The sequence below is a fragment of the Triturus cristatus genome, chromosome 12, assembly GCF_964204655.1.
Source record: "Triturus cristatus chromosome 12, aTriCri1.1, whole genome shotgun sequence".
Taxonomy (NCBI): Eukaryota; Metazoa; Chordata; class Amphibia; order Caudata; family Salamandridae; genus Triturus; species Triturus cristatus.
The window spans coordinates 808,759,312-808,784,547 of record NC_140595.1 but is presented as its reverse complement, the minus strand read 5'-3'; the positions used below and the strand labels follow the sequence as shown (position 1 = coordinate 808,784,547).

Genomic DNA, 25,236 nt, shown 5'->3' with positions numbered 1-25,236 from the left:
TTGGACAGAAGCGCCTCGCTGCAAAGCATGCCAGTGGCAGGTAGAGGGCGCAGTCTACCGCCAATGCCTGCAGGATGTACTCTGACTCTCTGGTGCACAGCTCACATCCGTCTCTTCGGCTTATAGCTCATGCCAGCCTCACCATCTTATAGCTGGCATCGGACCCTCTATGCACTGCTGACACCAGGCCCTCCAGCTGACATCCGCCCTCCAGACCCTCCAATATATAGCAGATACCAGCCCTTCTGGTTTGGCGACTGTCAGGATGCAGGAAGGATTAGGTGAGACCAGGTCACATACCCTGTGATAAATGTGTGACTACAGGGGAGTGCCACCCATCTTACCAGGCGGCTTGAGCCATCCAACTCTAGGGTGCACCCAAAAGAGTAAAAACAGGTACGATAGCTGTATGCCTCATAAATGTGCATGAAATGAGTGCAAAAAATAGGCAGGGATTGTAGGAGGCCTGAAGAAGGCTGCAGACCAGTGTGGGCTTTTGAAATAGGCCGAAACATGTTGTCAAAACTTTTTGAATGGATGAACCATTGACCTTCATCAAACATCCGCAATCATTTGTTTTTAATCATGTTCGGGGTAATCTCAGAATAAAGGCAATCCTAAAAAGGCATACCATCAAATATTTTTGCTACACAAATGGGTCCCTGGTACCATCCAGCAACTTCTTATTTAAGAACTTCATTTAGATTGGTTGAGTCTACCAGGGTGGCATTCATCTATCCTTGTGTGGCTCGATCTCCTAGATGAAGCTTGTCACAAGTTGGAGGTGAGACAAACTTTCCAAATATCTTTGGATCCCTGTGGGACTTAGGAGTGAAAGGCACTTTGGGCCTAATTATGAGTCTGGTGGTCCAAGGATTGCCAGACTCACTGGGGTGTGGCGGTGGTGGTCCAGCCACCGCCGCACTTGCGGTATGACTACCCCATTAGAAGTTGAGCGGTCGGACTGCCATTGCGTCGCTGCAACTGCCAGGAAAACGCCATTCCCTGGTGGTGGTGCAGCGGTCAGGGGCTCAGTAATATCCTGGCGGTGCCGCAACGGCACCGCCAAGCATATTACGAGTTTCAGGACCGCCAGCGGTATCATGGAGGTCTTCCCTCTATGAAAAGGCTGGCGGTCCTGAAAGAAAGGGTTGCCCATGTGCATGTGGATGCATGCAGGGGACCACAACATGTGCCCCCTTGTGTGCTTGCACCCCAGTTCCTGCACAGCATGGACTTTGCAGTCCATGCCATGCAGAAATTATTTTTAGCATTCCCATTACCATGCCCATTTTCAGAGGCACCTCCGTGGGACCGCCAGAAAAAGCCACCAGACAAGAGGAAACTCGTAATCTGGCAGGCGGTGCCAACACAGGTTTGGCGGCCAGTACAGCGGTCTGCTCTGGCACCACCAATCTCGTAATCAGTCCCATAATGCCTTCCAAAAAATAATACCTAGGCACTTTTTATGTGGAAACATTGGTTTATATCTCACACAAGGCACTGTACCTTATTATAGCTGACATCAGACTCCTCAGCTTCTATGAGACCCCAGACCCTCCAATGTATAGCTGACCCCACACCCTCCAGCTATAACTCACCCCAGACCTTCAAGTGTATAGCTGACATCAGACCATCAAAATGCACAGCTGGCACAGGAGCCTGTCGCTTACAGCTCTCACCAGTCCATCCAGTTTATATTAGACCCCAGACCTCCTGGTTTATATCAGCGCCCAGGTCCTCCAGCTTATATCTGACCCAGGCCCCCCCAGTTTATGTCAGACCCTCCAGTTTATATCTGATCCCAAACCCTCCAGTTTATATCAGCCCTCAGACTCTCTAGTTTATAGCTGACCCCAGACCCTCTGGTTTATGTCTGACCCGAGACCCTCCAGTTTATATCTGACCCCAGACCTCCTGGTTTATATCAGTGACCAGGTCCTCCAGCTTATATCTGACCCAGGCCCCCCCAGTTTATGTCAGACCCTCCAGTTTATATCTGATCCCAAACCCTCCAGTTTATATCAGCCCTCAGACTCTCTAGTTTATAGCTGACCCCAGACTCTCTGGTTTATGTCTGACCCTAGACCCTCCAGTTTATATCTGACCCCAGACCCTCCAGTTTATAGTTGAACCCAGACCCTTCCGGTTTATATCTGACCTCAGACCCTCAAGTTCATATCTGACCTCAATCCCTCCAGTTTATATCTAACCCAAACCCTCCAGTTTATATCTGACATCAAACCCTCCTGTTCATATCTGACCTCAGACCCTCCAGTTCATATCTGACCTCAGACCCTCCAGTTTATATCTGACGTCAGACCCTCCAGTTCATATCTGACCTCAAACTCTCCAGTTTATATCTAACCCAGACCATTCCAGCGTATATCTGACCCCAGACACTCCAGTTTATTATCTGATCCCAGGCCCTCTGGTTTATATCTGACCTCAGACCCTCCAGTTCACATCTGACCTCAAACCCTCCAGGTTATATCTAACCCAGACCTTTCCAGCTTATATTGAACCTCAGATACTCCGGTTTATATCTGACCTCAGACCCTCCAGTTTATATCTTGCCCCAGGCCCCCCAGTTTATATCTGACCTCAGACCCTCCAGTTTATATCTGACCTCAGACCCACCAGTTCATATCTGACCTCAGACCCTCCTGTTTATAGCTGAACCCAGACCCTTCCATTTTATATCTGACCTCAGACCCTCCAGTTTATATCTGACCTCAGACCCACCAGTTCATATCTGACCTCAGACCCTCCTGTTTATAGCTGAACCCAGTCCCTTCCATTGTATATCTGACCTCAGACCCTCCAGTTTATATCTGACCTCAGACCCTCCAGTTTATATCTGACCTCAGACCCGCCAGTTTATATCTGACCTCAGACCCACCAGTTCATATCTGACCTCAGACCCTCCTGTTTATAGCTGAACCCAGTCCCTTCCATTGTATATCTGACCTCAGACCCTTCCATTTTATATCTGACCTCAGACCCTCCAGTTTATATCTGACCTCAGACCCACCAGTTCATATCTGACCTCAGACCCTCCTGTTTATAGCTGAACCCAGACCCTTCCATTTTATATCTGACCTCAGACCCTCCAGTTTATATCAGCCATAAAGGCACAAGGGCTTGTAGCTTGTTGCTCGCACAACTCCCTCCTGCTCATATCAAACCCCAGACCCTCCATTTTAAATCAGCCCCTAGGCCCGCCAGTGCATCGCCTGCATCAGAGTCTTCAAGGCACAGTTATCACAGAGCCCTCCAGCTTAAATAAGCCCCCCAGGCTCTCCAATATACAGGTGACACCCGACCCTCCAGCCACAGCTCACACCAGGCCCTCCAATTTAAAGCTGACTCTCCAGCTACAACTGACCCTTGACCTTCCAATTTATAACAAACTATGAACACACACCATTTCTGCCTTAATTTTAAAAGCAAGTTGTACGTTCTTCCAAGATGTCGGTGGTGGGCGGGGGAGGGACAGCTAGGGGTCTCAGCAAATGCTCAGCTTGTGCACTGTCTACATCTGGACACTGAGTGACAGGTGGCCCCGCCCACACCCACCCTGGTGCCAGAGTGTGGGATTCGAATGTTGCCTGTAGTCAAAACACCGAAACTATTCAGATAGGATTACAACATTTGGAGCAACAGGCATCGCCTGCTGGCTATATTCACGAGCAGAACCACCGACCTTGCCCTGCCTGAGGGCAAAAGTAGGCAGTCAGGGGTGCCTACCCGGGGGGAAGAAGCAGACGTCCAGATGATGTGCGCAAGCGTGACAATGTGTTGTTTGTGCGGGAAGCACGTTAGGATGAGTTAGGATAATACATTGGCGACGTGGATCTGAATGAACCTCTCGGGCACCGTCGATATTTACTGAGAGTGTGAGGGGCAGGCGGTAGCTGTCTGTGGAAGAGTCCACCTCGAAGCCTGGGCCTCAGGCAGCTATCCCGCTACCCGAACCGAACCCGGCCAAGTATTCGACAGTGACCTGCTCCCACCACTACAGGCAGGAGACTGGATCTTGTTGGGACAGTTTAAGGTAGAAAATGGGATTTGCGGCTAGAAGCAAACTAACAGGAAGAGCGGCACTTGAGTGTAAAGGGCGTGTGCGCCTAGAGAGCATTTCAATGGGGCTGATGATTATGCTATGTTATATAGATGTACAGTATAGGGCTAATCTACAGCCCAGTAAACACCACTGGTCCAGTACTGGTCGTTTAGAGGTAACCCCACCTCCGGGTTTGGTTTTGGAGGGTCAAAAGATGGGGATAAGATACACTCTAAGCCCAAGGCAGTAAAGATATTGGAGGTCATTTGAAGGTGGGTAGTACTAACAGGACATCAAGCAAAGTCGGCGGATGTTGCAACCTCTCAAATGTCTCCTCATTTAGATGTTGGGAGACCCGTCAGTTTTCCCGAAAGAGAAGCTGTCTCTGGCTGCGTCGGTGGGAAACCCCACTCCTGCTCATGGTATTAGAGCAGCTCCCCACATAATGGGGGTTGCCATAGTTTGGATAATCGCTCCTAAACATTGTGTCCTAATTGTTTTCCTTGTCCAGCAGTCGCAGACAGAAAAAAGGGAAGCCCAGCCCATCAGGGGCACTATTTTTTAGATCTGGGGTTAGCCAAGCCCTTTGGATTTTACTACAACTGTATATATACTATATATGTATGTATGTATACTATACTTCAGGAACTCAGGAAAGGACTCAAGACCTGGCTGTATGATTGAACAGACCACCACCAAGCAACCACCAACCAGTGGCATAACGAAAATTGAGATGGTCCCCCTGCAAGGTGCATGGAGGGGACCCCGCTCCAGATTTTATCAGGAGCTGTAGGACAAGAGTACTGTACAGAGGGGGCCCCCTGCAGCTCGGGGGCTCCCCGCACTGCGGGGGCACGGGTGCTTGTGTTACGCCCCTACCACCAACTCCAGCATCTTTGAGACCTTCACCAGTGATTTGCCGCACTTCATAAATCCTGATTGATTGACTCACATGGCCTTTCAGCCAATCTTTTTCATCCGTTGCCCTACTGTTGTGCCATTTGTATTGTCTCCTGCCACTATTGCATGCAGCATGGGGCAATGGGTCAGCCTACTTCTGTCATTGGCTAACTTCACTGTGAGTGACAGCACTCTTACCTTCACAAATAGCACCTCTGCACAAAGTAGTTCCCTTTACTACCAGGGAGAGGTGTGGCACAATGGCCAGAGCGGCTGACTCTGGAGCGCGGCACTCACGGTACGATCCCCGGCAGCAGCACAGCATCATGCGACACTGGGCAATAGCTCACTTAATCTTCCCAACGGCCCCCAGCTTCTTGAAACCTAAAGGGGTGATATGTTTGCGCTTTACAAATATGGATGACCGGGGACTGCTATGGCAAAGTGTGCTTTTTGAATCCCCAAAAATATTTTTGCTTTTAACATTTATTGACTATACTGACAAGGATCTAGTAGCCCCTTAAAAATAAAGTTTTACTAAAACAATGACAAAACAAAATAAGCATTGATAAATCCAAAAGACTGGCAGCCAAGGACTGCCCTAGCAGCTTTGCCAATGCTTGTTATTTTCTGATGACAGACCCCTATTTTTGGAAGGAGGTCTGTCTCCAGAGAACAAAGAAAGAGCTAATAGGTTTACCATGTCAATATGGTATGGATAGGATAGGATAGGATAGGATCATCACTTATAAAGCGCGAACGAATGCCGAGGCGTCTTGGCGCTGGTCCATAGAGAGAGATCGCTCCACCTAACCCCTGGTCGTATCAAACAGCCGTGTTTTTATCAGTTTTCTGAAAGCTTGGTGATTCTCCGTAAGTTTCACAAAGCCAGGGAGCTCATTCCACAGGCAGGCCGCCTGAAAGGAAAAAGCTCTACCACCCCATCTGGCTTTTCTGACACGATTCAGTTTCAGCAAGCTTTGCGTAGATGATCTCAGTGTCCGCCCCGGGAGATATGGGCTGAAGAGCTTCTGGACTTCCAGAGCTCCCCCCCCAAAGACCGCCTTATGGACTAGGCTTAACGCCTTGAACTCTATACGCTGCTGAACTGGGAGCCAGTGCAGCGCTTCAATTCCCTTGACAACAGACTGGTCCCTGGGTACATCCAACAGGAGTCTAGCTGCCGCATTCTGCAGGATCTGCAGTCTTTTGAGCAAGGTCTTGTTCAGTCCTAGCAGTACTGCATTGCAATAGTCCATTTTGGACAGCACTAAAGCTACCACCACATTCCTGCGGAGATCTGGATTAATAAAAGGGAAAATCTTCCGCAGTATCCTGATTAAGTAAAAACAGGAGGAGGCAAGGTTGTTGACATGTGCAGAGAAATTAAGTTGGTTATCGAATACCACTCCCAGATTTCTGACCTTAAGCACAGGACAGGGACATTCACCTGCCTCCGCCGGCCACCAGGAGCTATTCCATACCGGACTTCCCGGACCAAATTCCATTATTTCCGTTTTCTCTGTGTTGATCTTAAGGAAGTTTTCTCGCATCCATCTCATGATTACGGACATACAGCTATGAAACTTGTTAGCCGTGTCATTTGATTCTTCACCAGCCGAGACTATAAGCTGTGAATCATCAGCGTAGGAGATCACAGTAAAGCCCTGAGCCTTAATAAGCTTGGCCAGGGGGGCTACATAAATGTTGAAGAGCGTGGGGGACAAAGAGGAGCCTTGTGGCACACCACATGGTAAATGGAAAGGGTCTGACCGCAGGCCGTCCCATAACAGACTGTTATCTCTGCCATCCAAAAAGGAGGCTAACAGTGCCAATGCCCTACCCTGGACCCCAAACTCCTGAAGCCTTCGAAGCAGCACCTTGTGATTAACGGTATCAAAGGCCGCCAAGAGGTCCAACATCACCAATACTGCTCGACCTCCGCGGTCTACTATAGCCCGTACATTTTCTGCTGCGATCAACAATGCTGACTCCGTGGAGTGCTGGGCACGGAAACCGTGCTGAGATGAGTCGAGCAGATCGTGGGCTACCAAGTGTGCCGTAAGGGCACGGTTTAGTTCTTTCTCCAGAATCTTCGCCCCCATGGGCAGGGCAGAGATTGGACGATAGTTTTTCAAAACGAGAGGGTCTAATGTTGTTTTTTTTAATAAAGGTTTAATTATTGCCCTCTTCCAACAAGACGGATAACGCCCAGATTGCATTGCAATGTTAATTACCTGGGACAGTTCCTCCGCTATCAAGTCAGCAGCCAAATGGACCACAGATGGGGGGGCAAGGATCCAGAGGTGATCCTGAGTTTGTTGAGAGGATCAGCCTCTGAGTTTCCTCCACAGTAATTGAGGCAAACTCACTGAGTTCTATGTCGTTCCTCATGCCCAAATCCGGCCCTACCTTTCCCGTTCCTAGGCTGTGACCCAAGCTGCTGAACTCATTATATATGACCTGGACCTTCTCTTGGAAATATACTGCCAACTTTTGGCACATTTCTTGGTCCGGTCGATAGTTGCTGTCCTGGGGAGGTTTAGCCAGCACTGTTATAGTTCTAAACAGCTCCTTGGCCGAGTTGCCGGCATCCCTGATTTTGGCAGAAAAATAGGCACTCTTGGCTGTCACTATCGCATGCTTGTAGGCTGCGAGGGTGCTATTATAATGTGCTTTACCCTCCACGCTATAATCCTTCCTCCAAGACCGCTCCGCCCTTCTACATGTGGCCTTCAAGGTCTTGAGCTCTGCGTTATACCAAGATGCACTTGGTTTAGTTCTCCTGGTACCCAGTGACTTCTGAGGGGCTACCCTTTCCACCGCCGACTCCAGCCACTCCCTGAAGTACAGTGCCGCCTCGGAACTCTCATTAGTCTGGACAGGACGTGACCCGGCCAATATAGGGAGTAGTTTTTCAGCAGTCACCTGAGACCATAGTCTGATCATACGATTCTCTACTCTGTGACCTGGGAAAGTAGCTGATATCCCAGTCATGATAGTGAAATTTACTACCTTATGATCAGACCAGGGGAGCGCCATGATATTGACCACTTTCAAAGTCATATTATTAATAAATATGCCATCCAGGGTATGTCCACCACTGTGCGTGGGACTAGTGACTATTTGGTTAAAATCCAGCGCCGCTAAACTTTCGATTAACGTGGCAACCTCGGATTGATTCGGGAGTTCTAAATGATAATTGAAATCGCCCAAAATCATAAACGGATGATAATCCACTCGAGACTCTAAGCAATGCATAAGCAGACCTGGGAAGGTGGACTTAGGACCTGGTGGACGATAAACTAAAATCCCGCGGAAGTTATACATATTGGCCACATAAATATTGAAAAACATTGCTTCCGCGGCAAGGTCCAGGTGTGTTTCCACCCGAATTTTCAGGTGAGATAGATGAACAACAGCTATTCCCCCCCCTTTCTTCTCACCTCTATCTTGGGAAGAGACAACATACCCACTCGGTAAGGCAGTGTTCCAGTCATGACCGGACGCCTCATCCGACCATGTCTCAGTTAAAAAAACTAAGTCATACGCACCACTTTCTATCAGATCATGAATTTGGTAAGTATGCTTATGCAGCGACGGACATTCACCAGAGCACAGCTAAGCGACTGGAGTGGGTGGCCTTTCGTCAAGGGGGGGAGCATTACTTTACTCTCAGTCCTGAACTCTCCGGCTTTCTGGCCGGTCTGTGGGGACCTCCCGTCGTCCTTCCTGATGTTGTTCCAAACCTGGCCCTCACACTTGGGGCAGGATTTTAACCATGAATCCCTCTGATTAGGATCCCAATTGTGGGGTCGACAAACAGAGTTATCCATATCAAACAACTCCCCTCTGCTATACAAATGCAAGTCGCGAGGGGCAGGGGTCCTGGCGCTGGGCGTGGATCGGGCGCGGACGGGCGCAGACGGGCTTGCCTTTGGCGCGCCTTCGGCGCACCGCCGGCGCGCCCGCTGCGTGCGCCCGCTGCGCGACCGTCCCAGCGCCATTTTTATCGTGCCAGGAATCACGCCCCTGACTGACACGTCAATCCCAGGTGCAATGCGGGCCCGCCTACAGCCGGGTCCGCTTGGGTCGAGTGTAGAAAATTAGCGGGGAGAAGCGTACAAGAAGAGCCTTCCCGGTAAGAATACACACGTGCAAATAGGCAATGTGCAAAATGTGCAAAATGCTGAGCTAATTCCACAATGTTAGGACAAATGTAGACGTTTTCTTTTTAAAAACACACATCAGCAAATAATCATTTAAAATCAGCGCAGGAATATAATTTCAATAAAAGCAGTCTTAATAAAACAACAGAGGAGACAAAGGCCAAACAGAGGTACTCTCTACGAACCGCTGCGCGACCGTCCCAGCGCCATTTTTATCGTGCCAGGAATCACGCCCCTGACTGACACGTCAATCCCAGGTGCAATGCGGGCCCGCCTACAGCCGGGTCCGCTTGGGTCGAGTGTCGAAAATTAGCGGGGAGAAGCGTACAAGAAGAGCCTTCCCGGTAAGAATACACACGTGCAAATAGGCAATGTGCAAAATGTGCAAAATGCTGAGCTAATTCCACAATGTTAGGACAAATGTAGACGTTTTCTTTTTAAAAACACACATCAGCAAATAATCATTTAAAATCAGCGCAGGAATATAATTTCAATAAAAGCAGTCTTAATAAAACAACAGAGTAGACAAAGGCCAAGCAGAGGTACTCTCTAAGGGCGCCGGATGGTCATCCGGCGCCCTTTTTTCACCAAAGCCGTTTCGACCATCAAGGTAAGCCTGGCTGAAAACTATATTTCGCAGACGGGTTGCAGCTCGGCTGACAGTGGTACCAAGCTATGTGGCTGCTGACCTCTCAAGATCACAATGAACCCTACAGACGGCATCCTAGACACACATTTGACAGAGTGTTTAGAGACCGAAAATAAAATGGTGTTCCATTTAAGTCCAGCGGCGATGGCTGGCACAATCATAGAAGGTCTTCAATTCTGCCCAATGGGGCTGTAGATTCTTCTGTAGACGACTCCACTGAGATATTCACTCTGTTAACAGAAGTAAGGATGTGGTTTGAAACAGTTCAGGATGTGAAAAAAGTAACTGGGCAAATTGTTTTCCTACGTGATCTTCAGTCCAAGGCTGGTCAAATGATGGCAGGCACACAAGGTGGTAGTGAAAAAGAAGCTGATTGGTTCACAGAAATGGTACGCAATGTGGCAATAAGCATTCCAGTGAGTTCAGGCATTGCCTGTAGGGGAACAGAGCCTGTCCTAATGACCACATGTAGTGCTTAGGTAGAAAGGGAAGAAAGAGGAAAATAAAAAGCACAGCACTTGGTATCTCAGAAGTGAGTACAGTGACTTGGCAGTGACAATAGAAGGCCACCAAAGCTCACAGGCAGCTTCTGTCTGAGTTTGTGAGTCCTTGTGTCACTTCTTCTGTGCTTGGGAATATTAGGGAACACCAGCTGGTACCTGTTAAAAGAGAAACCAAGCAAAATTGATTTTAGAGTACACAAGGATCAATAGCAAGTAGGGATCTGGAGACCAGGGTATCGCCGCCAGATGTCTGGACAGACAGTAAAAGGCATTTCTAGCAGAAGGTGTTAGATTTGAGTGACAATGGTTGGATGATGGCCTGATGGTGGTGGATAAACCTCACCATATGTTTATTTTTGTTAACAAAAGACCTCAATGCCTGGTGTCCAGTGGTGCAGGCTTGTTTGTGAGTTTAGGAAAATTAAGAAGTATGATAGTAACTTTGGCAAGAAACTGTCTTCACACACCAGGTCAGGCCTCTGCAGACAGTACCATACAATGATTCACAACACCTACAACACATAAACAAACAAACAGTGGATATATTTAGGACTTTCCCTGGTTACAAAAATTCGGAGACATCCCATTGTATATATGTATAATTGTGAAAACTGCACACCACTGCACTTTTTGAGCACTGCGACGTCTGTACTTTAGTTGATGTCGTTGATATTCATTCCATACGTATGTTTGAGAATAAATGGACAATATATTTCATATACCAAGAGAGAGAGCGCTCTTCTGAGTATATAAGAAAGGAGTCCCACTGAACCAATCTTGTTTGTTTATCTGCAACAAGTAGCAGCATAGAGAGCATGATGGGCCCAAGCCCAATCCGAAGGCCGCCACTAAACCTACTGCCTCCAAACATCTGGAGGGGAAAGGTCACAGCCATGAAGGACCTGGCCCTCGGTCTGGAAGCTTTAACATTTAAAAGGCCGGTAGGGACTGACCATGCACTGACTCTGTGAGCATCGCAAGCAGCAAGTGATGCTAGGCTGCCTAGTAAGAACCACGTCACACAAGCATCGCAAGCAGCAAGTGATGCCAGGATCCATAATATGAACCACGTCACACAAGCGTCGCCAGCCCCAAACTCGAGCCAACCAGATACCGTGTTAGCCACATCTAGAGGGCTCGTGGATTTTGAACAGATACCTGAGAAGTGGCCGTGGTGCTAACGCTGCAGGGGTCGCCACCAGCCCCTACCGACCACCAGAAAATGTTCAAGTGTGTGTGAAGCAGAAAGAGGCCGTCAACAGGGTGGAGGTGGCAGGACCTTGTCTCTTAACTCAGAAATTCTTTTCTCCTCTTAGTTTCTTATTTTATTGGATTGTATCCATCTGGCATTTCCATTATGCATTTTGGTATCTACTTTATGTCCTGTTTCATAGAACGCTGTTTCTCTACGCTTCCTGAAAAAAGCTGAGTGTTTGACCCAGACCATCAAAAAAGGACCTTGCCCGTGGACTGGCCACAGAAACCCTAAAACTTTACAGCACTGTAAGACACACACCCACCTATGAGTACCACCCAGAGACGTTTAGATTTCTAAATATATTTTTGGTCTAGATGGGAGCATCTCTCCCATACACTTGGAGGAGAAACTCGTATTCCTATACTTGATCTCTAACAACCATCCAACCACTGCCACAGCATGTATGGTTTTGTAGTGTTCTGTCGGTTGTGTTAGTTGTAATAGGCTTGATGGGTGGCTATGATTGGTGTAAGGTCTATAGGGGGCCTAGAGACTAGGAGTAGGTAGGAGATAGAAATTAAAAACGAAGGGGCAGCCAACCTGAGCCAACACAAATCTTTGTCCACTGGCGCTGTCCTTGATAGAAGATGTCTTGACAGCCATTAGGATGGAAGAGGGGTTGTCCTTTGCGTGTGGAGTCTCATGAGTTTAAAGTCTAACCTTCGCCCTGGGTTTCCTCTCACCTCTAATGTCCATTTCCTTTATTTTAATACAGGTCTGGCCAGGAGGGACAGCACAACTCTTCAGACCTTGTGACGGCCACCCAAGGATCCAGTTGTGTGCAAGGGAGCATTGTGCTACGAGAGGTATGTCCGGGCTCGATTCTACCAGAATCCTAAACAATGCTCAGCCTGGGGAGGGCTAACAAGATTCTCTGATCTCTTCTCTTCAGAGATTGCAGAGGGACAGATGAATATGTGTTCTCGAAGGTTCTCCAGGGAGGCTTACAGCCTCATGGTGTAGACGAGCTGCTACAGCATCTATGGATGGGCTGAGCTCCCTCTTCCGCTCTAGGGAGGCTTTTAAGTGGCCCCAGGGCTCAGAGGCGGCCAGACAAGAGGTTTGGGTTGCACGCCGCTTAGTTCCAGACTCGTTTGCCGATGTCGTGGACCAGAAGACGTCTTTAGGTGGTGAGTTGCAGAGGGTCCTGACCAGCTTGTGGGCAAGGAGCTCAGTATCAGAAACTCTCTGTCATTTAGCAACAACGCGTTTTTAAGGAAATTTGTTGTAACCTTGCTCACGCTTGTGACATATCTGGTGCCCCGATTAGTCAGCTGCCTACAGCATCTTATAGGGTTATCACCACAACATCTGGATTTATGTACCCTGCCACACAAATCAAAATGTCAGGAAGCTTCTTTTTCTTCAAGTGAAGAAGAAAATCTCTTCATTAATAGAAGACAATTATGAGGTATTCTTTGATCCCCTGAGGGAAAAATCATCAAAGATTTCCGGTGCTTCCAGACCTTGGGAGCGAGGACCAATCAGAATGTTTCTTCTCAGGCCTCCAGCCAATCAAGGACCAGTAAGCATTTTACTCATGCTTCCTGAGTGTTGGCACCATCAACACACACTGCCAAAGCAGCTACCTTTTAGCCATGCTATGCAGCACCCTCGATGCTGTGTGGCATGGCTAAATTGGAAACAAAAGCCTTTTGCATCATTTTGTAGGTGCGTGCACCAAGCACGTTGTAACTTGGATTGGCAAATAAAAAAAGAAAACATGTTGCAAACCTGGTGGAAGAAAGAAACCCAGACCAGGGGCACGGAAGCAACAAGGTGGAAAAGCCAGTGGGGGAAAGCAACACATAGAGGTGGGTGTGGAAGCAACACATGGGGCCGATGAAGGCTGAAGCAACTTGGGGGCCGGAAGCAACATGGATTGGACAGGTGAGGTGGAAGGAACGTGGAGGGCGCAGGGCAAAGCAACAAGGAGGGCACAAGGGACAGCAACATAAAAGAGGGAGAGCAACATGGAGTGCAGGAGCCGGGGTAGAAAAGTAAACAGGTGAGAGAGAGAGAGAGAGAGAGAGAGAGAGAGGCTAGAAGTATACAGGTAAGAAACCAAAATGGGCAGGGGATCATACATAGGTGAACACATCATAGAGGGGTTGGTGGAGATCCTCACAGGAGAGAGAGAGAGGGAGCAGCGCAGAGCTGGGAATAGAAGCACTTTAGAGAGACAGCTGGAAAACACATGCACTGTCTTGGAGTGCTTAAAAAATAGAAAAATATAGTGCCTAAAAAGCTAGCAGTCTAAGGACACAGTAATGCGTTAATGCTCCAGGGGAGGGACACACACAAGAAGAGGAAGCAATCCTCACACACCAATGAATAAGAAGCTAGTTAATGCAAATGACAATAAATCTAACCAATGGTAAGCAACAGGCCGCCTCTAAGCCCAAGTGTAAGCGAACAATACATCTTGCAACAAGCAGAGCACGCACTGTCTAGTAGATGAGCCCTAAAAATGTGCTCAGCTTTGTGGATAGAACAACCAGTCGATGTTTAGTCCCTCCCCCCTCTAATAAAGTGCGTTGCTGCTCAATAAACCTTTATTTTCAGGCCTGGCACTAGCAAAGGCCTTTTGATTTTACTAAAATTATTTGCATAATATACTTACTTCTGGAGCTTTCAGTCTGCATTCTTCATCCATTGGTCTGTTGTTGTGTCATTCACATTTTCTCCCACCCACTACAGCATATGGCAATGGGAAAGCCCACTTTACCTATTGGAATTCACTACGAGTGATGCCATTCTGCCCTTTTACAAGGAGCACATTCACAAACAAACTAGTTCTCTTAACCCCTTCCACGCGGGGGTAATTCCCCCGTGGTGCGGGGGGCGGTGGCGCTGTGCTCGTGACGAGCCCAGCTCGACATGAGGCACAGTGGAGCTGTGCTCATGACGAGCTGAGCTCGTCACGACCCCACCCACTGATTGATTCTCCCGCACAGGCGGGGAATCAATAGCGCGTGGGTGGGCCGCGACGGTTATGACGAGCCCAGCTCATCCTGAGCACAGCTCCACTGTGCCTCATGACAAGCTGGGCTCGTCATGAGCACCGAAGCGGTTAAGTGCCCAGGACTACAATAGCAATGTGTGCTTTTAGAGATCAAAATATATTTTTTCTTTCATCCTATGTTGTTTTTAGATTTATGAGGGCCGGGCAGATTACATAACAATAAAGTTATGCAAAAAGCATAACTAAACAAAATAAGCATTGGCAAAGCCAAAAGGCTGCTGGTCAACACCAGACTGAATGGCTTTGCCGATGCTTGTTCAACAGTGTTGTCTGTAGTGATAGGATGCAGGAACGCTCTGTTTATAAATCACCTACATTTCCCCTGGCTTACAGCATGCCTGACAGCTCTTCCTGCTGAGAAGGGAGACACCCAATTCTTTAGCCATTTATTTTCTCACTTTCTACCCCTTAATCTCGCTTACGCCAAAACAAAGCATGTGTGCGAGAGCCCGACCAGTATAAGGAAAGGAAGTGAAAATGTAGATTTTGTCTATAAAAGGAGCTTGATCTAGAGAGTGGCTTCAAGGAACTCTGATGCATATAACCTTGGACTGCAAACACCAACCCTCTACTATGTTGTTAACTAAAACATTTTTTTTAAACTTGGAAAAAGTTACTAAAAATATGTTTATGTTAATAATATAGTAAATTAATGCTATATATGTATTTCAAATGTAAAAACTAAATAAAAGCATGTTACAGCACTGTTAACTTAATTTTGAATTAAAGCTTTAATTAAGTTAAACATACGAAATTAAATCAAAACTATTTGGCTGAAGTTTAAGTTTAAAAAAATCCACCTAAGGTATAACATATACTTTTTATTACGAGTCCCGGCTTACAGCTTCAACCAATCCTCCGCGTATTCTGATTCATAACCCGTGGCATAGCTAGGGAGGGTGGTCCGCTTTTGGGGGCGGTGGGAGTCATGTCTGTCGACTACCTCCATCCCCCTGCAAGTCGTCCGTCTGCCACTCCCCAAACAAATTGTCCTTCGATTACTACCACCCCCCCCGCTCCTACCTGCACCCTGGCGGCAAACTTAGGGGCCACCCCGGGTGGCAGTACCTCTAGCTATGACACTGTTCATAACCTTCCATTTGGGGAGTTACTAGGGACAAAGAAATTATAGCACGCAAGAAGCATTTCAAGAAGAAATGAGGGTAATGACAAAAAGGGTTTAAGAGAGAGGCTACTCCGCACACACCATAAATAAAGATCTGGAAAGAGTAGACATGATAAAAAGGGAAGACACACTAACAGGAAATAAAAGAAAAAAAGAAGACTCCGGTAGTATTAGATTTATCACAACATACAACAACGCTCCCCAAGTGAGACAAATGCTTCTCACATATCAGCATGTCCTGCACACTGATGCGTCTGGTACATTACCCTTTTATTTTATTTTTGTTTTTCGTCATCTTACGAGGAGGTGAGTTCACCTCTACGTTCTCGTTTTACTCTCCCACCATCTGATTTTTGTCCCGTATGCACTGGTTCATTCGCACTTGTTCCTACAGCTTTGACATCTCCGAGATCTACACGGCTTTATGTATCCATAAACTACATTCTATTTGGTGGCGTTTTGCTTTATTTTCCGCACTCTATTACTTGGTAACTAATTTCCTTGGCTATTACAGTATCTGGACTCTATTACTTGGCAACTAATTTCCTTGGCTATTACAATATCTGGACTAAACAAAGTTCATACTAACCTGTATACTCACCAGTTGCTCTTCGACTTATCAACTTATTATGGTTACGGACTGGTCTCAACAAATTAGGGTGTAATTGAGGATCTAAGTGCTAATATATTTGTAATGCATTTCATTTTATTTACAGATTTCCCCTGACGAAGGGACACGCCAGTCCTGAAATGCATCGGGCTTATTCTCATGTATTGTTCATTTGCAATGTATACGACGCATTTATATGTTAAATATGCCATAAGAATTGTAAAAATGGCATGATTACTCAATTTGCTTGGATTGTTTTGTACAACAATGATTATATCTTTGTAAAAATTGATACCAAATACATATGTTATTGTATAAACCAGATTGGTTGAATTTGATTACTGCATTGTCATTTAAAAAGGATTGTATAAACACACGGTGTTTTATTACCCTCAGGACTGTGCACAGTGTAAACAACCTCATGGGTTAGTTTTTTCTAGCGTTCACTTACATATGCTTGAATTGACAGCAAGCATAACACTGTAGCACCTAGGTTATACGTTTTTCATATCAATTAGTCTATTCTGAAAAGTTAGGTGTGCGCTGCCCCACTTTTCCTTCCTGCACACTGATGCGACACTTTCTAAACATTTAGATAGTCATTCAAGAATACCCTACAGAAAGAGTAGATCACTATGGGACATACTATGTCGCAACACGGCTACACATAATAACGAGAACTAAAACTCAGAAGATAGCACAAGGGTTTTCCAGATGTGCCAAGTGTAAGGCATGCAAGTATCATTGCAACATCAAGAGAATACAATTTTCTACTGTGAAAAAGGGATTTGAAGTTCAAAAACCCTTGTCAGTTAACTCTGATTTTTGTGTATACAGTTTAAAATGTACATGCAATAAGTACAATGAAGGCAGCACAATTCACAAAGCCAAAACACAGAGCAACTGAGCACATGCGAGCAATAACGAATTATGACAAACAACACCCCGTGGCCAGACACTTAAAAGATTTTTACTCGAGTGATATCAGTCAGTTACAATTTTGTGTGCTTGACAGGATAACACTCAACAACAGAGCTGGAAATAGAATTTGGACCTGAGAAGGCTGGAATCAAGGTATAGCATCCCTTTCAACAACTTAAATCCCACAGGTCTTAACTCTGATGAAGAACTGTCAGTACCTCCAGGTTATTATTTGGTTTTGCTCAACAGGTATTTGAGTTGCCCTCAAGTTGAGTAATGTACAGTTGAATCTTAAAGTACAAATTCATCTTTTAGTAAAAAAAAAAATCCTGGAGAAAAGGAGTGACACTCGCTTTTATTTTAACACTATTTTATATATATGTTTTCACACAGGTGTGATTCACTGTTCTAGCACTGATACAAAAGTTATGATTTATTCCTTCAGCATATTTATATTGCCGGTAAGTTAATTTTGAATGGTGTTGGTTAAAATTATTCAACAGTATTGTTCAAGTAGCCCATTGTTGGGCCTGCTCCTTTCCTGGTCGATTTGGCGGTGGGGGCCAAACACTGCCAGCATAAAGCGAGCCTTCCCGGGCGGAAGATCAATTGACGTTCTAGTTGACGCACGGACGATCTTCTGCACGCGTGACACTTACCCCCATCGCTTCCAGGTTCACTGAATGGTGTGTAGTCGATTCCAGTGGTCTTCTGTTCGGCGACTCTTCTTGTTCGAGTTTGGCATTTCGGATTCCGCTGCTACTCTACGCTGGATGCCAGTTCTTAAACTCCTAGAAAAAGAAATATAAAATAAACATTTAAAAAAAATCAAAGTCTACTATCAAGGTGGTAACACATCTGGCATTGGCATTACTATGTGTACGAATATGTCTCTTAACACCGCATACTATTCCCCCGCATGCTGTCACAACGCGGTCGTAACAACGACCGCGTTGTGACAACGCATGCCATTACCCCGCAAGTCGTTACAACGACTTGCGGAGGGGGAGGCGCTGGATGTTGGAATAGTAAAATTTACTATTCCAACTCCAGTCTGTGCGCACTGTAGGGAAGGTGTTGGATTTTAAATCCAGCACCTTCTCCCCACTCCGCAAGTCTTTATAACAACTTGCGGGGTAATGGTATGCGTTGTCACAACACGGTCGTTGTTACGGCCGCGTTGTGACAGCATGCGGGGTTACGGATGCAGGGTGAAGGTCATTCACCATGTGTACATTAGTCACTATATACCTCTCTGCGTTGACTCCGTGGGACATGTGCCTTTTCTCTTCCCTTCCCCTCTTCCCCTATCACACCACGATTAGCTTTGACATAGTTGGGGAGTCCTGGTGGTAAGCGGACATTGGGACCTCACTTCGCTATTTTCCTATCACTCCTGTGGAAACACTGGTGAGAATTGACACCCACAGGGACTTGATTTTGAAAAGGTATATGTGCTATAGACTATTTTTAATGGTTGAAATGCTTTTTTATGTCATAATTATATTTCAAACAATGAGACATGCTGATGTGAGGTGTATAAGAATTTTAATGACAATGGGCCTGTAATTTTCATTTTAGTGTAAATAGAATTTGGTTTGTCTCATACAGGTGACATTATAGTATAAATGGGTCATTGACACTCATTATTCTACCCACTTGGGCTAGTAGCTGAGAGTTTAATGAATTATTGTATTTGAATCATGTGTATTGACAAATATGAATTTGCCCACTCGGGCAAGTCAATGACTGTTCTATTGTGTAATTAATTTTGTTTTTGATCAGGAATATTTTTGAAGCTGAATCATTGCATTTACAATATCTTAAAACGGCGTCCATGTTCACCAGTTTTTCATGCATCTGTGTTAATGTAGTCCCTTTTCACTGTCTTGCATTTAATTTTAAACTGAGCTTGAGTTCACTCTTGGCCCGTGAACAAGGAGAACGTTCTCCAAAACACGTCTGGAGTTGTTGTTGCCAATATATTCATGCTTGTCACAAGAGAGGGAGGAGAGGGGAAATTCACACCCGAACACGAACCGCCGTACTAAGCGGCTGGGAGATATATGAGTTGAGAAGTTTACAATATAGACACATATTTATATGCATATAATATTACTTTTTAGAGATTTGTCTTAGCATTACATCATATGTATTTATATGTTTAACTATTTTAATTAATTTAATTTAATGTAACTCTATTTCTTATTCAGTTTTATTGTAAGTCTCTCCTGCCATTATTTTTTATGGGAGGATGTTGCGGTACCAGTGGTCGGCCATGTGCGGTCCTGGACTTACTTCAGCTCTGATGTGGAGAAATTTACTACAGTTTTGAATTCCTTTTTGGCTGTAGTTACATCAAAAGCCCAGGCCATGAATAGCAATGGTCTTACTTACTCTTCTGAGAATGGGTGCACATCCCTCCCTAAACCACTCCCTAACTGTCCTTTAACCCCTGCTTGCTCTTTCCTAAACTCCACCTAATTTGTAGTTAGTACGTCCCATTTTACAACCACTCTCTTTGGACCCTCCACATTTATTACTAAGTAGTAAACTTTTATGTGTGAGGATCTTTGCCTAGGAAAGATAGGAGAGTTCAAGATTCACACTTGTAGGTTTGTGAATTGCATTTTGTACTACTTTAGTATTAGTATTGTAGCACTCCTAAACGTACTACAAAATGCAGTTTGTGAATAAGCCGCTCAGAGTGTGGTGGCAACCTCTTCAAAGGCCGCAGAGGCCGCCCGCTGCATATAGTGAGAGCCCAGGGTGGGGGGCCATGGGAGTGCCAGCTTCACCGATACAGCTGGGCACCAGTCTGGTGGATGGGCTACCCTCAGGAGGTTGCAGTTTCTTTTTAAGTTCAAGAAAAGGTTTATTGAAAATATTAATGTGGTCATACAAGCAATACAGGAGGTTGCAGTTTAACCAGGGCCGCAGCGCCCTGATATGGCACCCGGGGAGGAAGCTGTGTGAGGTATTGCTGGGGAAGACGTTGGACCCTCGGAAGCCTGAGCGAGATCCTGGCCATCAAAGCTCCGAGGGCCTTGGAGATTAGACGGAGGCACCCTTGCAACAGGGGGGTGTTCTGGGACTGCAGATGCTCTGTTTTTGTTAATCTTCTGCCCAGTTTTGACAGTGGGGTGCAGCTGCTATCCCTCACCTCTTTACCCTAAAAGGGGACACACTACAAAGTAGTGGTGTAACAAAGGCCCCTGCAGACCCTGTGGGGGGGCAAGCTCCAGGGCCCCCTTTGGCCTGGCAGGTCTCTGTTCCGAGATGTCCAGACTGGGTGTTGAGCGTGGGGGTGGGGGGCTGCATGTAGCTTGCAGGGGGCCCCCTCAAGTTTCATTACGTCACTGCTACAAAGGGAATAATGCCCCACCTCTGGGTTCTGGTGAGAGACAGAGCCCACCCTAAGGGAGAGAACTATCGGATGCCCAGTGAACGCCATGGCACGTGAAGACAGCAAGCATAGAAAGGGAAGTAAGGTTAGTGGAGGACAACATGGAGGGATTGGCTAAGAGAATGGGAGGAGTTGGGAAGGCGCAGGTCTCAATGTCAAGGAGTTTGCACGCTTTGGGGGCAAGTTCACTGCTGTGCAACAGCTGGAGGAGTTTACACCCTGCGTAACTGAGAGAGCAGCAGTACTAGAGAAGCACACTGGGCGTGTAAATAACCTCTGGAGGCGGGAGACAGGGGGCAGGGGTTCCTCTGCAGATCCAATCAGAAGGCCTGAAAGAAGAACCATGCAGAGTGCTGAGCGACCTTCTTGATGCGGTGACGCGGCCTCTGGGCTTGGCGCCCTCAGAGTGAGCGCGAAACCTCAGGGAGATACTATGGCCATAGGAAGGCCTGTGACGGTAAATCCAGCAGGGTATTTATTCATTCATATATTTATTTATTTAGAGGTGCCAGGCAGAGTGTTACCTGGTGCAAATAAAGAAGATATGGAAATGCTGGATCCAGGCTCCAGGCTCCTCTGCTTTCCAGATCTCAGTCCCAGACGCCGGCGCTGAGGAGCGTTTTAGTGGTAAAGCGCTTTCTGACAGCGGTTGGATAACCCGCGCGGACTAGGGTGGATTTTGTTGGTCAGAGATGTCTCCATCCAGGTGGACCCAGCCCAGGCCGTTGCGAAGAATCTGCTGACGTGCGGGATGGTGATATGGAATGATGGTGGTGCGGCCGCCCTTGGGTCGGGCTTTTGGTTGGAGGTCCACTGAGTACTCAATGACGTATGTCTGTTGTGTAGTTATAGGCTCCACTTACAGTGTCTGAGTAAAAAGACTGAACCCTAATCCCAAACGCCTGGTTCCATTCCTAGTTCCTGTGTGGTTGTCTGGATACCAGAAGGGGGGGTCTAAGCCCCCTGACCCTGCAGCATGGAGGGCTTCTCACGCCCTGTATCTTGGCACAAGACTGCTAGGCCGGGGCTCCAAGGGTTAACAGGCCTGTTGTGACCTCACAAGCACGAGGAAAGGAGAGCACAGGCCCTTTATGGAGGGTTTTACACAGGATGGAGGGAGCTTTTAACAGAGTGGAGAGGCTGGGCAGGCTTTTAATAGCTGCCCTTTTAATAATGCTCTGGGAGCATGCAACAATACTAGTAAATTGGATAGTGGATATTTGAGAGTATTTAACTGTAAAAATGTGTGAATGAGAGGCATTTCCTTCTTGCCTTTTTAAAAGGTTTGAGCTAAGAGCTAATAAAGTTTCTCAGAGTTTGATCCGCCGCCCCCTCTCACAGGTTTTCAGCTTCTCCCTGCTGAGCTCTGGGGTCCGCCACTGCTGGGTCTTTACTTCTCTTTTGCCTCCTCGGTGATGGGTGATGACCCTTGCCTCACTGGCCGTGTGGTCCAGAGCCTGCTAGTCTGTACCGAGTAGGAGCTGCCACCCAGGTGACATAGTTAATCCAGACCTTCCCCTGTGGGTGTAGGGCCTGAGTTTGGATTCTAAGAAGGCTGAAGCGGTCCATGGATCATATGGGGTTTAATGCACAAGGCTTTGAACCACAATTGTCTTGCCTCTGGTAACCAGTGAAGAGCTTTGAGGGAAGGATCATGTGTTCCCCTCTATTTAGGTTCAGTTCCTATCTGGCTGCCTCATTCTGCATTCCTTCTGGCTTGCCGTTTAGCTTTCTAGGGAGTCCAATGAAGGTTCCATCTTCACGGTCCAGGCGTGAAACCATTCGGGCAGAAGATGCTGGTATTGTGTTTGAAACACCTACGTAGGGGGAATATGCGGAAAAATTCTAATTTTAGCTAAAGGGTCTGGTAAAGTGAAGGATGATACGTAGACAAGTCCAGTAGAAAAGGGTTATATATTTATAGGATACCTGTATTGTACATCTTTGGGTTAGCATTTGCTGATCGACCCTGTCAGATGTTCATGATTGCTAGGTCTAATAGGACTACAGCAGCCATTCTGTTGGTGTCGACTGATTCCTTGGGGTTGTCTCAGATGGAGATTAGTGGCTATTGATGCGTCTTCTGGATCCAAAACCATTCTGTCTGTCCAATAGGAACTTCTGCTGCACAGTAAAGGTTGGGATCTAGGTGACGGCTGCTTTTTAATGAGTTTTCCTTTGAATTTGCTTTTAGTCTGTAGTTTGTTGGGTCAATCGTTTTTTCTTTGAACATCAATTTATTGAGATCTATTTCACAAACAGGCAAATAACCAAACTGCAGGGCAGGAGCCCAAGAGTCCGACAACACCCGCCCCCTCCTACATTGTCGTGTCACAGTTTGAGCTGCTGACTCCCACTTAGACCTCTCCATACTGGGGTCCCACTGAAGACAGTCGCACCATCCCGTACCAAATGAGGCATGTCTCATTCTGTACCTTCTCCTGCATCCGGCCAGGGGACCCATACTTTCTCAAATTTTTGTGGGCAGCCATGTACCTGGTAAACCAGCTTCTCAGCCCTCGTGCACCAGTTCAGGTTTGCCTCCCAGTTCGCTACCTTTGGGATCATCGCAGTCCTCCAGTATCTGATTATGTTTCTATGCCACATTGCAGAATATTAATGCATACTTGTCCAGGTTGAGTTCTCCCCAAATCCCCAGCATCTCCAAGCTAGGCATCAGGTCTAATGTGCAGTCAATAACCTGGGTTATCTTGCCTCCAATTTTTTCCCAGGAGGCTTTCAACTCTAGGTGCCTCCACAGTCTCTGGTTCAAAATTCCCTTTTGCTAATATCCCCTCATGAAGTATACCCTATGAAGTATTTTTAACGGTATTAACTGGAACCCCACCCCTATGGCCACTTCTCTGGAGTAACAGCATGCCTCTCCCCAAGCATCATCCTCCATGGCCCCTAGGTCTTGTTCTACTTTACTTCTGAGATTGTCAAGGGGGGGGGGGGGGCTATTGGCCAGGAGAGTGGTGTAGATCTGGGAGATCATGTATTTGAGTAACGGGGATCCTAATAGCCTCAATTCAAGTGGTGTCTCCTTCGCCACCTCACTTAGTAAGATATAGGGGGCATATTAACAAGGGCTTTATCACCGCTTTTTTGGCTTTCAAAGCCAAAGAAGCAGAGATAAAAATATCGCCCTATCAACAACAGGGTGCTAACATGCAAAATCGCATGTTAGCACCCTTTTTCACTACGCTTCCCTTTGCATCTCTAATGAGATGCAAAGTGGGCGTTCCAGAGCAAAATAATAGGAAAAATGTCGCTAAGCGACATTTCTACTATTATCAAGCTTCACGTTAACCCTGTTAGAGACAAAAAAAGCAGCGCTAACCACGGTTAACGCTGCTTTTTTACATCTGCTAATTTTCAGACTTAGCCATGTAATCCAATGGGAGGTGGATTACATGGCTAAATCCACCATGGACTATCAACAAGGATATCCCTATCCTTGTAGTTTTATCGCTGCTTTCCCAGCGATAACCTCCCAAAAGGCCGCTATCGCTGGATTTTTTATCGCCTAGGCGGTTAGCGCTGTTAATAACGCGATAACCAGGCGATATTATCCAGCGATAGCGGGCGTTAAAAAAATTAACGCTAAGCGCCCTTAGCGTTAATTTTCCCTGTTCCTTGTTAATATGCCCCTATATGCCTGAAATATATGTTTCACTTGTAGATAGGAAAGAAACTGACCTCCAGTCAGCTCAAATTGTTGCCTGAGCTCTCCAAATGGAATCATATCCCTCAACTTTGAGTTGCCTATAAAGGCCCACGTTCTGCATCCCTCCGCTGTCTGGAGGCCCTTCGACATCCCTGAAACCCATAGGAATGTCTCTAATGTCTTTTTTCGTTTTCCACCACAGCAGGGTCATTGCCATTTGCCAAATCTTAACCACTACGGCTGTCGGGGATGCCAGATATGTTGTGCCGCCTGTCCCGTATAGGTGACACAGGTAAACGCCAGTGTCCATTGCTCTCATGTCTGCCAGAAGGGAGGGTGTTGAAACGCCCAGTCATTCACTACCAGCAATTGGGATGCCCAGTAATGTAATCTCAGGTTGGTGATGGCTGCGGTTGTGTGGTTTTCTGGTCAGGAATACCAGTGCTATTCGAGGCACCACTGCATCTTGTATAGTAGTCTTGTTGTGGCCTCTACACCCATAAAGAAACAGTCAGGTAACTCAAGCGGGATGTCCTGGGGAGTATAGAGCATCTTGGGTAGGTATATCACTTTGTACAGTGTGGCCCGGCCCAGCATGGACAGGGGCAGCTTCCGCCAGTGTTCTGTGTCTCTCCTATACCTATCCAGTTTCTCCCCCAGGTTTTCCCAGAAGAATATTTCATGGTCTGTGGTTATGTAAATGCCAAGGTATTAGAAACCCCTCATCTCCCACTGCAGACCCAGTCGCTCGGTGGCTCCCAGTCAGTGAACGGGTAAGCTATGGATTTACTCCAATTAATACAAATCCCGGCAAAGTCGCCAAACACCCGGAGTATCTGCAGAACTCTCAGGACCATCTCTCTGGGTCCACTGGATAGAGGAAAACATCATCTGCATAAAGCGAGACCACATCCTCCCAAGTCCAGGCCCCAC

General features: G+C 46.7%; 1 long non-coding RNA gene across 2 annotated transcripts in view; it reads left to right on the top strand.

Annotated features, from left to right (window-relative positions):
- Positions 1-25,236, top strand: part of LOC146782934 (uncharacterized) — a 204,852-nt gene that overhangs the window by 9,944 nt on the left and 169,672 nt on the right. The window contains exons 2-4 of one of the 2 annotated variants that reach the window (XR_014972083.1): positions 12,261-12,351; positions 12,438-12,675; positions 16,413-17,560. The exons of the other annotated variant lie outside the window; for it this stretch is intronic. This is a non-coding gene — a long non-coding RNA (uncharacterized LOC146782934). Of the gene's footprint in view, positions 1-12,260; positions 12,352-12,437; positions 12,676-16,412; positions 17,561-25,236 lie in introns of those variants that run through there. 2 annotated transcript variants of the gene reach the window in all.